This window comes from Prosopis cineraria, unplaced genomic scaffold, assembly GCF_029017545.1.
Source record: "Prosopis cineraria cultivar Desert tree isolate PC_DT_omini unplaced genomic scaffold, ASM2901754v1 PC6, whole genome shotgun sequence".
Lineage (NCBI taxonomy): Eukaryota > Viridiplantae > Streptophyta > Magnoliopsida > Fabales > Fabaceae > Prosopis > Prosopis cineraria.
In genome coordinates this window covers 40,345,103-40,359,264 of record NW_026555337.1, presented here as the reverse complement: position 1 = coordinate 40,359,264, position 14,162 = coordinate 40,345,103, and the positions used below count along the sequence as shown (strand labels likewise).

Genomic DNA, 14,162 nt, shown 5'->3' with positions numbered 1-14,162 from the left:
AGATATTATCCCTTTTTGTTAGATTCAACTCTGGTTGATTATAGGTTTTATAAAAAGGACTGCTCCTTCCAAACCAAAAATATAGGTCATTGGTAATTAATTTATGATTCTAAAAAGAATGTTAGTTGAAACCTTAATTTTTTAAAAATATTTACATTTGTCCAATTTTATTTCCATTAAATACTTTATATAAGTACTTTGATAATGATAAATAAAATTTTAATGCATGATTTAAAAAAAAAGAATAATAAATGAAGTAGGGGTATAGTTAAAAAATAATTATAAAAATATTCAATGTTTTATATTTTGGACTAAGCAAGACTTCTAGAAAATGCCTTATGTTATAATTTGAAGGGAGTATTTTTTATAATTTTTATAAAAATTTTAAAAATATTTTTTTATTATAATAATAAAAAAATTATTATTTAGTGACTTATGGATTTTATTATATCTTTGTGGATTTTTTTTATAAAAATAATTATCATTTAATTATTTTAAAATTTTATGATATATTTCAATATTTTTATATATATGACATTATCCATCATCTACTTTATTATTTTTTAAACTTACTCTAAATAACTATTCAAAATCAATCCTCATTCAGATTATTTTTAAAAATTTAAATAAAAATTATAAAATTTTGTGAAATATTTTTTAAAAATATTGATTGATTATTTTATAAAAAGAGCTTAAACAAAGCCCATACCATATCACATGTTACAAATTCAATCAAGCAATATAATATTTAAATATGATATATTACAATTTAGTGAAGAAATTAAACTTCAAGCTAGCGAGAAGATAGTCATATAAAAATATTAAACTTCGGGCTAGTAAATATTACTTTTTCTGTTAAAAAATATAAAATATTTTTAACTGAATTTCACTTCTAATTAAATAATTGTTTATTTTTAAATTAAATTTAATTTTTATTAAACACTATATAATAAAATATAAAGTCATTCATCAATAGAAGTATTTTTGAAAAAAAATAATTATATTTTAAAAGATTAAAAATATTTTTATTTTTTTAACATTCAACTTTTTAAAAAATATTTTATATTTTTAAATGGAGAGAGTAAAATTTAGTGAAGAAATTAAACAATTTACCATGACAAAATTAAGGTAACAAATACTTTAAAAAGACTTAATATGTAATAATTTGGGAATTTTAAGGTTAAAAAAGGGAGAGAAAAAGTATAAATTAAATTAAATAATAATAAATAAATTAATATTAATTAAAGTAAAATTAAATTTTATGATAAGGTATTAAAATATATTCTAATTTTTTTATGTATATTTTATAATAGATTTATTAAATTGTATTATTGGAACTTTGTCTAAAAGACGCATTTTTGTCTTATTTCAGCCCCTTTAAATTACTGAAATCCCCTGATTGCTATTTGAGCAGCAGGATTTTTTTAGAGCGGGGAGAGAGACTGAGAAGCTCACCGTCCATTCTTCCGTCGATCTTCCACCTCCGTCCTTTAACTTGTCGCCGGGGTGGGTGCGCAAGCAGCTTCCTTCATCGCTGCTGCTGCAAGTTCTGAACGCATCGCTGGGTTCCTCTTCTTCTTTCCGTGTTGCGCGTACTTCTCCGTTTTCCTTCTCTTGTTTCGCGTCGTCACTGATTTGGGTGAGGGAGGGAATTTCGAAGCCTTTTATCCCTCTCGTCTTTTGCTTCGGGGTGAGTCCAATCTTGAACCTCTCCCCCCTGTGTCGGTTCTGAGTGGGTTTTGAGTTTAGGGTAGATGCTGAATTATTTTTTTCCCCTTCTTTTTTATTTGGTTGCTGTGCGTGTAAGGGAGGGATTGTTGGTTAAATAATTCTAAATTGAAGGCTTTAAAGCTCACTCTTGGTATGCATGTTGCCTTAAGATTTTTGGTTGCTGTACGGGAAAGTATGGGTTTATATATATTATTTGTATTGATTCTTGATAGAGGTTTGTTTGAGAAGTATAGTTATTCAAATATTGGTGATTGAAAATTATTGGATAAGATATTGAAAGTTCAAAAATTTAATTGAGTGATTTTAAAATTTGTGCATACAAAATGTTTGTTAAAAGACCTAAGAGGGAATCATATTCCATTTGGGTAATTATCTCTAGCTGCAATCAAATAGAGTAACTTTGAGATATAGAAGATGGTGATAACTCTGGGGAAGAGTGTATTTAAAGTTATGGGAAGTCTATTGAAACTTTATTATATTTGATAGGTCCCTAGAAGAAGAGGAACTTGGTTAAAGTTGTAAGGAGGAAAGGTAAGTAGATAAGGTTTCTCAATAAATGAAAATGATGGTTTTTCACTTACCTCATTTTCTTTCATTTTGAGAAGATTTTCTTACTCTACCTTTATGGTTAAGTTCATTTAGAGTATGTAAATAGTTTATTCATAAAACAAATTGATTTGTGTTGTTCTCCCATGGTATTTTAATTTCCTAGTAGTATTATATGTGCATGGACTGGACAAATCACTTTGAAAAGATTATTTATACCTTACAAATAAAAGAATAGTTTGAACTATAAAGACTTTTAGATTACATGCATGCCATAAGTGTTTTGTAGGACTAGATTCAGATCATTGGTTGCCAATGATAGTTTTGTTAGCTCTTGACGTGCCATGGTATATCGAGCTAGTAGGATGCATAGGAGGTGCTAGCCCCATATGTTGGCCAATACATGTGAAATAAATGATTTAGTTTGGTGGATATAATTCACGTCTGTTATTCGTAAGCTTTATGCTTGCATTTATTGTTTGTGACTTCTTGCCATATTAGATGTTACTTACTCTCGTGAACTTTGTAACTAACTCTAAAGGAGTGATCTTATAGGGAGCCTTTGAAATTGGCTGTGTCCCTGGTACCAGGTCATTCGAGAATTTAACCTCACGCTCTGGAGGTAATCCTGACATATCCTTTGAAAACACCTCTGGAAACTCCCTAACAACCTCAATTTCATCCACTTTATCTACCTCAAACCCTTGGGTAGTGAGCACTACGACGTAAGCCTCACAACCTTGTTCAATCAACCTTTCAACTTGCAAAGAAGAAAGAAAACAAGAATGACAAAGGTATTCCTCAATCACCTTTAGTACTTTTACCAAAGTCACGGTCTTAGCCACACAATCTGAGACAGCACCATGAGCTATTAGCTAATACATACCGATGATTAAATCAATCCCTTATATAGGTAATTTGATCACATTCACCCAAGTCGATCGCCCATTAAAAGTCATCTTAGGCCTACATATCACATTGGATCAATTGACCAAACCAGAAGTAGAGGAAACTCCTATATCATATGGCAACTGGTCAATAGGCATACCCATTCTATCTAAGCGCTCGGCAGAAATAAAAGAATGCATCACACCACAATCAAACAAAGCTTCTAAATCAAGGCTACAGATAGAAACCATACTAGTGATCAGATTTGAAAATTTCCTAGCCTCCTCCTGAGATACCGTATACACTCTATCGAGAATCACATTCCACCGGTCTGAGCTCTCATGCAAATCAGGGCAGTCACGGATCAAATGGCCTAACTTTCCACACTTATAGTAAGCAAAGCAGCGACCAAAATGAACCCTACCACACCTGTCACAAGGTGACCTCACTGTGCTCAGAATTGGGGCCTGACTAGCCTGTGAGGAATGTATTGGAGCATTCCTAGAGAAACAAGAACCCCCAGATCTCATATTACCACCCCGATTATTTTGAAATCTTGAACCCCTATTTAAATTCCAATTACCAGAAGCAGAAGAAGACCCAGCTTTAAAGGAGCCACCAAAAGAAGAACCAGAGCTAAAACCCATTCTCTTGGATACACCACCAGTAGGAGCCAATTTAAAAGAAAATCGACCTTGTGTATCTCTGCTTCAGCTACTCTTTGTGTCTCGGCCTCAGCAAGTGACAATCAGATGTCATATATGAAAATAGTGCACACCAGAAGTTTATCATTTTTGTTGTTGAAATAACAGCAGAAAGTTAGACAGGCATGTTGCAGAGCATAGTGTCACATGCCGCGGCGCTCGACACAAAAAAAATTAAGTGTGTGGCTTTGTGCCACGTGCCCAGTGCACGTGCTACATGTCGCAGCACACGAACCAAATCTCAGCTTTATTTTGTGATGAAAATGCATGCAATAGAAATGGGGTTATGTCTATTACGTGTTAGACTAGTATGCATATTGCTTCCGCTGTGATTTTCTTTGATTGTGATTTTGGATGGATATAAATAAAAAGAGTCTTGGGCCCAAGCTTTTTCAAACAAAACATTTGTTTTGATTGTTGTGAGGGATGTGCTAATAATGTAATCTTTTCCTATATTGAGTGTATATATAGGGAAGGTTACACACCCCACTATCTTCAATATTACAGGAAATACCTCTAAAAGATTGGAAAGAGGAAAACTCGTAGAGGCTTAGGATTGTGATTCTATTTTGTATGCCTCTATTTTTGAGTTATTATATGTATTTGACAATTTAAATTGCCAATTAAGATTTATCTATTTTTGGTTCTTACTTGCATTATGTGTTTATGAGTTGTAAGTGTATTTTGGACCTTAGAGAGCGAGTTAATGTCATATGATATACATGATAGGGTCAAAATATTAATGCAAGTAAGAGTATAGCATATCATGTGTTGATTATGGATTATTTGATGAAAATGTGCTTAAACTCTCCCTTGTATGTTTTTGAGGTTAAGGGGTTGTAGTGAAATAGTGGTCTATAAGTGTTTACTATGTTATGGTGCAATACACTGGTTAGTTTTGATGTTTTGCATGTGGTCAAATGGGTGTCAATGGCTAAAAGCTTATAGTAAATGGTTTGGATATTTAGTTTTATGAAATTTATAGAAAAAGTGCAAGTTTTAAAAAGAGTGTGCAAATTTTGATTGAGTAATAATTTGATTATGGAACCAAAGCCATTAATTAGAGCTCGAAAAGAGCTTTCATAGACACCTAGTTCATGTCAATCGGACATTGGACGGAGAATTGGGGTGCGTTGGAAGTTGCCTAAAAGCTGTTAAATTAACAGTAAAATTTAATGTCAAAGTTCGTGTAATTGCACTGCAACTGTCAAATTACCTCCTCTCATAAATGCTTTTAATGAATATAAATGCTAACCTTTATTTCTAAAAAATATTTGGACAAGCTTTCTAAAGTCATTAACATGTGTTTAGTTAAATTAGTTGCCCAATCTTTTATTTCAATTAATAAAACTTCATTTTAAATACCCAACCTAATGTGGCTATGTAAGGCTAGCAAATATATTTTTATCTTATTAGTAAAACTATTCATTCAACGTGCAAATATTAAGTTTTTGTACTATTTTACTTAAGTTTTACACTCAACTTACCCTTCTCAAGCATCAATCAAGTGAACCTAACATCTAAATATAACATGATTGTGGCCAATTAAGTGACCACAATCATGTGATATTATCTCACATGTGGCTCATTTATGGAAATTAGAAAAAAAAAGAAGCTAAAATGGAAAAAAATAAAGCATATAGTGTAGGGTGCATTGGGCTAGTGGTTCATAGTAGGCCTGAAGTAGGATAGCCATCTGCGGATGATGACTGTTGTAGTTATGAAGAAGGAATATGAAGCACAATTTAACCCTATAATAAGGCATCTGTGGTTACTGATGACATGAATTATAGCCATTCAAGGTCAAAAGGAGCTTTTCATTTCAAAGTTGTTGATGAGAAGAAAATATTTTTTTTAAGAAGAGCCTGTTGGTCCAATTTGAGGCCTTATGTACCACATGAGGTTGCTCTTAGATCCAATGTGTGTTTTTATTGGCTATGCACCCAATCATTTGGGCTGTTTATGCTTCCATTTTCAATCGGGCCATGTTTAAGAGATGTCTTGTTTAACGAAGCCCGCTTCCCATTTGCCCACGTTCCTACAACTAATTAACCTACTGCTTTTTCTTATGCAGCCTTACCAGTTATAGCTGCCAGTCCTCCGACTCAAGAAACCCTAGTTTGCTTCCTCATCTCACTCCTCACTAACAGCCGCATCTTCTTCTTCTCCCTCCCGACACATCTTAATCTTCTTCCTTTGATCAGTGCTCCTCTCTAGACTGTTGCGATTCTCAAGTGGGTGCTTCCTTACCTTTCTCTGACTCATGGTCACAACTTTATGGTGCTCGCCGATCTCAGTCACTCAACCTCTGCTTTAGCCTCCAGGCACCTTTAATTCTCTGATTCAAATCATGCAATCGTCCACAAGCATTGATGAAAAGATAGATCCTAATTCTTATAGAATCTTTCTCCTGCTTCAAGACATTATGCAGATAAATTCTCTTGCCTCTTGGCAGACTTTCGTTTCAAAAACTCGTAGGTAGTAAGCATGCCACCGCTGCTTGATTTCTTTCCCTCTCTTTTTAGTGTTACCCCATGCCATTCCTCCTTTCATCCTCTTCCCATACCAACGCTCCGCCTCTTTAAAGATCTCCACGAGTTCGATCCTTGGCCATTCAGCTTCACTTGTGCCTTCGCCATTCGCCATCCTCCTCCACTGTCGTACTCAATCCGTCGCTCCTCATCTTCCCTGTTTTAGAGAATAGCCAGACAGTGAAGATGGAGTCTGGTTATAGTGATAATAGCTCGGAGTTATATAGTGATGTAACCTTTGATTACAGTTGGAAGGACGAGGGAGAAACTATTCCCGAGATGGTACGTGCAATGAAATGTTATTGTTATTATTTTTATTTGCGAAAATTATTTTGAGGGTCCTTCTAATTTGCATCACATTGGAATCAGATTTCTATTGGTTGGAATTGAATCCTTACAATTTTAAAAGTTAAACTAGTTTATTCAGTCTGTTTAAATCCATTGTTAAGTCCAAAGCAAAAGTTTTAAACTTTTTGAGCAAGGCAATATTTGTCAGGTGTAGTGGCAAGAGCTTTTGTATTTTTTATGCTAGTTTCTTTGAGCAGCTGATGTAAGTTTCTAAGCATGCAAACTTCTTTGTAACTTTTGGTTACCTCTTATTAATGGTAAAAAAGAAAAATTATGTTCGATAATTTAGATCAAGCTTAAATAAGCGTGAGAGATTTAGGGTGGAGCTATAATAAAGATTGAATAATTTTTATGTTGAAAAAAATTCACCCGAGTAGATTTTAAAAAAATATATATATTAAATATTAATTAATTTTTTAACTTTTAACTTATTTTATAATGAGATGTCATATATTTAATTACATTATAATTGATATTTTCTTGAAAACATTAAAAATCTTAATATTGTGTGTCATTTTTGGTGGATTAGATTTCAAAAATTCTTAGGCGGAAATGTAAAAATGCAAAAGTGGTAGCTTTGTCTAAAAGTATGTTTAGGGCTTGTTTATATTAACTTTTATAAAATTACAACTTGCACAAACTAAATTTTGCAAGCTTGCAAGCTAAAGTTAAGATATTTTTTCAAAAAATTAGTTTGACAAATCAAAATTTCTTTATTTATTTTGTTTTTTGAAAAATAAAAACTTGTTTAAATGATATAATTTTAAAATATGTTTAGGATTTATATGGGTTGAAAAGGACATGAGTTTTATAATAATATATATATATATATATTGTGATATATCTAAGAAAAAAATGTCACGTAAAATAAAAATTTTAAAATTTTAAATTAAAAGTGCCAACATATTCTAAAATTATTTAAATTAAAAAGAAAAACATAAAAATAATTTCAAAAAAATTTTGATTTTGATGATATGATATGAGTAATGGTAATAATCATAATAATATAATTGATATTTTATTTATTTTTTTGCAATATTTAGATTCTTTTTGGGTAGAGTCGGAAAAATGGATTGAGTCTGCTGGCTAACTTGTTTAACTTGCCAAATTTGGCAGGTTGTGTTAAATAAATTAGCTCGTTTTTAAAAAGGAGTCAGGCTAGCCCAATCCACAAAATTAGCAGGCTAAAGTAGGTTAGCTTGTCAGATAAACAGGTTGACTCGCAGGCTAGCATATTTTTTTAAAATAATTTTTTATTTTTAATCACAATATATCTTTTTATAAATCTATAATAATGATGATAATATTTCTTAAATATATAATTTATGACTCCTAAATATGTTTTGTACATTTGAAAGATAATGTAAATCTTTCTTATAATTTGCAAATGAAGTTTTTGTTATAGTTTGTAAATTGATGATTTATTAATTTTTATAGAAATATTTTGAATATATATTATTTGTTAATCTCATAAGATTTATTGATTGAAATTATAAATATAAATTCATTGAGAAAAATGATATGGGTTTATATTCAAATTTTCTTTCTCAGTAAGAAAGATAACACACTTAGACAAAAAGATGATTAATAGTAAAAATCTAGCAAAATGAATTTGCTTTGTTGAATTTTATATTTATTTTATTTATTTACAAGTTCTTTAATTGCTAATTTATCTTAAAATGTAAAATATATGTATATATATATATTATATCATATAAATGTTAAATTGTTAAAAAAATTTGATAATTTTTTGTGGGCCAGCAGCTAGCCCGCTAAAAAATTAGTTGGGTTGGGTTTTTCAGCTTATTTTATCTGGCGGGCTGGCTCAACCTAACCCATAAAAATGTCAACCCGTGGGGGCTAGCCTGCAGATTGGCCTATAGCACGTTTACCAGTGTTATTTTTGGGGAAATTTTAATGAGGGGCTTTTGACCAAATAGAATGAAAAAGAGGATCCTTGAAAGTTTTTTTTTTGGATACAAAAGCCTTTGAATTTTTAAAATTTTATTGAAAAATCGTATGAATTTTCATTTAAATTTGTGATGAAAATGATAAAATTGCCCTCGTTTAAATAAACAATATAAACGACTTGCTTTTTTACTTTACTTGTTTATATGTCTACTTTATTTGATCTCATTTCAGGGCCGTAAATGAGTGAAATGGGTAAGCGAATAGCATTTCATAAGTAATTGAATAACATACAGTATGAAAATGAACAAGTTGTCTTATCATGAAATTAACTTGAAATGAAATTACGTGAAACTAAAATTATAAACAAGTAAAGTAAAGAAATGAACATTTTATAAGTAAATGAATAATATATAGTATGAGAATGAACAAGTCGTTTATATTGTTTATTTAAATGAGAGAAATTTTATCATTTTTGTTATAAATTCAAATGAAAATCCGTACGATTCCTTCAGTTAAATTTTAAAAATTCAGGGGTCTTCTTTTTTATTATATTTGGTTGAGGGTCCTTTATTAAAATTTACTCTTCTTTTTGGGTTCAAGGGTATATTTGTATAAAGTACTTCATCGTAGGAATCTTTTATGGGTTTATTTTAGTTCTTTTTTTAAATCTTATTTCAAACTTTATATTGGATTTTTTTTTTCATATAGTTAAAATTAGGATCTGATCGAGATAAAGATGTCAAAAAATAGAAAAAAATAATCCATAGAAAATCTCCTAAATATTAGAAATAATATGATACTAAAAAATAATAAATATTAATTATGACTTAGAGGATTCGTTCATCTATACAATCCTTCATATGAAATTCATATTTAAAATATGCTAGACACGTTATTAATTCATTGACACGTTATTAATTTATTGAATTGATGATATATGTAGGTTACATGGGATCCTTTGTATATGGAAATAATATCATATATTAACTACCTATTAACTCATGTAATCATATCCTTTTGATCAAGGAGTAAATCAGTCTTAACTAAATACATTAAATATGTATTTGACTATTCTCATGTTGTCTTTGTGCAACATACTAAAATAATATGTTTAACATAGGTTCAGGTAGGAGAATCACCGTCGTACCTAGTATGCAGGAAGTTGGGTAAAAGGGGGTTTGGTCATGTTTTTGCTGGTGTCCCTGTAATTAGTGGTGATGAAGGAACGACAAGTTGTGGTGCTATGGAGATTGGATTATGCTATTACTCAGTTTATTTATTTAAAGAGATGTGAAACTTTTGAGACTAATATAATTAATTTCAACTTTCATTATTCAAGTGGCTCTAAAATTTGAGCATAAAAAGAGTCAAGGCTGTAGGAATAAAGCTCGTGAACTGTTTGAGTGGCAAGTGTATGAGTAAGTTCTCATTTGTTGGTATCATTCGAGTTACTGATACTGATTAATGGTGCTAATTTGTCCTACAAGTTGTCATATTTGGTTAACTTGAAGGTTTGTGTGACATGAAATGTGTACAATTTGAATTTGAATTTTTGTTAAAAGCATCCTTCGTGGTTGTCATGGAATTCCTCAAGTATATTATAAAGGAAGAGCAGGAGATTATCATGTAATGGTATGATCTATAAAACAATTATGACTTTTATCTCAATTGCCAATAGGCCATGATTGACCATTTAACTATTCTCTATGTATATATAGGTCATGGACATGCTTGGACCTAACTTGAAAGATTTTTTGAATTCCTCAAGTCACAGGTAAGTATATTCACACTCCTTCCTTCCTTAAACATTGAAGATTTATATGAGTTTGGCTTCCAAGATGTATGTGTAACCTTCTCTTATATCCGCTTGATACAAGATAAAGTTAATCCAATCACCACATTAATCAAAACAATTAGCACTCAGAATTTGTTTGATAAGCTTAGGTTTAAGACTCATTCTGCAAAATTATTAAAATTACAATATATTTATATAATGTGCAATGGATACAACCCATAAGCATTTCTATATTAAATTTGGATGCACTAAAACCACAAAATTAAACTAGAAAATGGGTCATGTGTCGTGGTGTGCAATACGTGCACCGCAACATGTGGCACAAAGCCACACGCTTGACTATTTATGTTAAGTGCTGCGATGTGCCAGTGCGAATTTTTTGCTGTCATTTGACAACAAAAATGATAAATTTTCGGCGTGCATCGTTTTCACATATAACATCCTATCGGAGTAATTCAAGCTTCTACACGAAGCTTATCTCATGAGTTAGCTAATGAATTGAGTTTAAACACAATTTAACGGTCTGATAAAAATTTAGGCACCTAGGTGCATAAAGTTATTTTTTAAAAAATTTTTGCACCTAAGCGTTCAAATTGATCTCTTTCTTTTATTAGACCATACAAGGTCTTGAACTAAGTTTGAAAGGACCTATTACACTTGATTAATCACAATATATCATACATATACACTTATATTGAAATTTGACTCTTTAATGGCCAATTTTCACATTTCTTAACATTTCATAACTTGTTACAATTTGGCACAACTTAGTCCACTTAGCTCTTTTCGCACCAAAATTACATCTATTCATACTCATTACATAAATACAACTCAATTTTAGTTCGAAATTACTCATTTCGTCATAATTTCACACGTGGATTAAGATTTATCAAAACTTATGACATGCACCACAAATTCCACATTCAACAACTTAAATGTGCATGCAATCTCCTATGACAATTCATATATACAAAATTCATACTAAAATTTGTTCATTATACAACACTTTGAGTTCACATGACTACAGCACCACTATGCTGGTCTAGACTCTCTTCTTTTGTTTTGATTACTGCTTTGTCTTGTAAAAATGTAATCATGGGGGTAAGAGAAAAATTTTAATAATGGAATAACTTACTTCTATTGACTATCACATGCAATTATATAAAAGTAAAGCGTATATGCTATTAAATATATCACAAGTTTAACTTAAATCACATTAATATTTTTCATTTCACCTCTTTATATCAATTTTTACCACTTTATAACACAAGCATGATCTCTACTTTCTGAATCTAACTTTAAAGTTCCATTATTTCACCAAGTTTTGTTAGGCCATCGTGTCCCTCATTGTAGACGAAATGAGTTTTAGTGTTGATCACTTGGTGAAGAGCACTAAATATGCACTGTTTAGATTAAATTTATTTTTTTATTTTTTATTAAATTTTCTTGTAACTTGCCCAACCCGCTGAATCATTAGTGTTGGGCGGGTTAATCCTAAGTCACATAGGTTAACTAGTATCTAAATAAAATAAAAAATCGAACAAGATGCACTATCAGTTTGTTAGTTTCACTGGTCGATTTGGTCTAGTTTTACAAACCATGCTCATTAGATTGAAACAAATTTGTACAACATACTAAATCATACAAATAACCTATCCATCACATTTCTAATGTTTAAATCCTTAATATCAAAAATAGAAGAGAGAGCCTTAAATTCATAAACTATCACATCATGCAACATCAATCACATATTTACTCACTTTTTACTTGTACTAATATTTTGGCTCGTTATGAATTTCATAATTAATTAATGCATATATAACCTAGGGTACAAAATACCTAATTTAGCTTAATAATCAAATAGTGCAAGTAAGTGAAAATGTGATGTTTTCTAGTTGGGAACATCTAACACTCGATCTAAGTTTTAAAAGCTTATACCAACCCTTAGATCACACTCAATAAACAATACAAGATTCATACAATACACCACAGCCAATTATTCACACATATATTACATTTTCAATGTTCAATCTTTTCATTACAAAAACATGAGGGGGAGTCAAATTCTTATAAATCAACATATAATTCATGATATCTATACAACTACGCATTTTATTTACATTAGTATTTTGGCTCTATACAAACTTTACAGCCACAACATATCTAATTCATGACACAAAATACACATAAAAATTAATTTTTCAATTAGTGAAAGTAGTACATATCATAGTTGGCAAATTATTCACAAAATACACATGAATAAAACTGTGAGGCCTATGAGTAATACTTCAACAAAATCCTATTCCTCTAGTCGTTTCTCTCGATTTTGGTTCAATAAACTAGTCCCTAGAATTTTAAAGAAAGAGGGATGAGTGCAACCACTCAATAATCAAGGTTAGTTAACTTTATACTATTACATGTCAATTAATTCTAAGACACAAATGGCAATTACAATCATTTTACAAAATCTATTTACCTTTCAAAACGTTGCCATGACCACAAAACTATCAACTTTGTAACCAAGCACAAACATATATAATTTGACATCGATATTAAATATCTTAATACATATGGAGTCGTAATACTAATAACCATGAGGTGTCGTATTCTTAATCTAACATCCTTAGGAACCAATAGAGATTAATTAGATTTAAGTCCTGCAAAAAATAAGTGAGACAATCCCTCAATAATAATGAGACAATGACTAGCTCTCAATTTTAACGATTGATAGTTCGATTAGTTTTTGATTCTGACAGTAAGTCGCTAATATCATGTGGATTTTATCATTATTCCTCTCTCTAGGTGAACTCTTACTATAAATGATCATACCATGCATACATTAACATTTAGTATGCAATTCTACTAACATTAATGACCTCATATCATGCTTAATACATGTGACTCAATTCACAATTTCATCTCATTTTATTACTCACAACATTAATCATATATGTATAAATATACATATCATTTTCATTGTTTCAAAAATTTTTATACATCACATAACTTGCCACAATTTGTATCAAACTAATTTACAAAAATCAATGAGTTTCAAATAATTCTTTTTAATATATAATTAATTTTCATCCTCAAATAATACTTTAAACTTTTGAGACAAAGATTTACCCTTCAATTACCAATACTTTTAAAGCTCAAAATAGCTTGAATGATGCCAATTTTGTGATTAATTTACAATTAATCTCATCAATAACCATCTATGTCCTCATTAGGATAATTTCTAACACCATAATTCGACATTTCCAACTCACAAAATCACAACCTTCACTTTTAAATATATCTATTAGGTTTATTAACTTTCTTTAACATGCATTATTATTTTGGTAAAAAAAAACATACATTATATTAATGAATCATTAAATTACTATTAATGGCTATTAAACACCTCTGCCAACCCTCATTTATGGCTATTTTTGGTCATTAATGGCCTTTCGACTGCCAAAACTTACTAAGGGATAAATAATTTAAACAATTTTCATTAATTTCATTTAAATCAATGAGTTCGGACTCAGTCATTATCCTAGCATATACTTTAACTTAACCTTTCAAGAAAATAAAAAAAAAAGGAAGAGAGAAGCTTAATGCACTTACCTTAAGTGCTATCTAGCTCCAATTTACTTCACTTATCAGTGCAGGGTACTCAGAGCTCCTTGAAAAGATATTCAGGGATAAAAATGCATCTTAACCCAT

At 30.5% G+C, this 14,162-nt stretch overlaps 1 pseudogene; it reads left to right on the top strand.

The window, feature by feature from the left end:
- The first annotated feature begins 1,382 nt into the window (after nucleotides 1-1,382).
- LOC129314411 (casein kinase 1-like protein HD16) overlaps nucleotides 1,383-14,162 on the top strand; it is a 29,367-nt pseudogene continuing 16,587 nt past the window's right edge.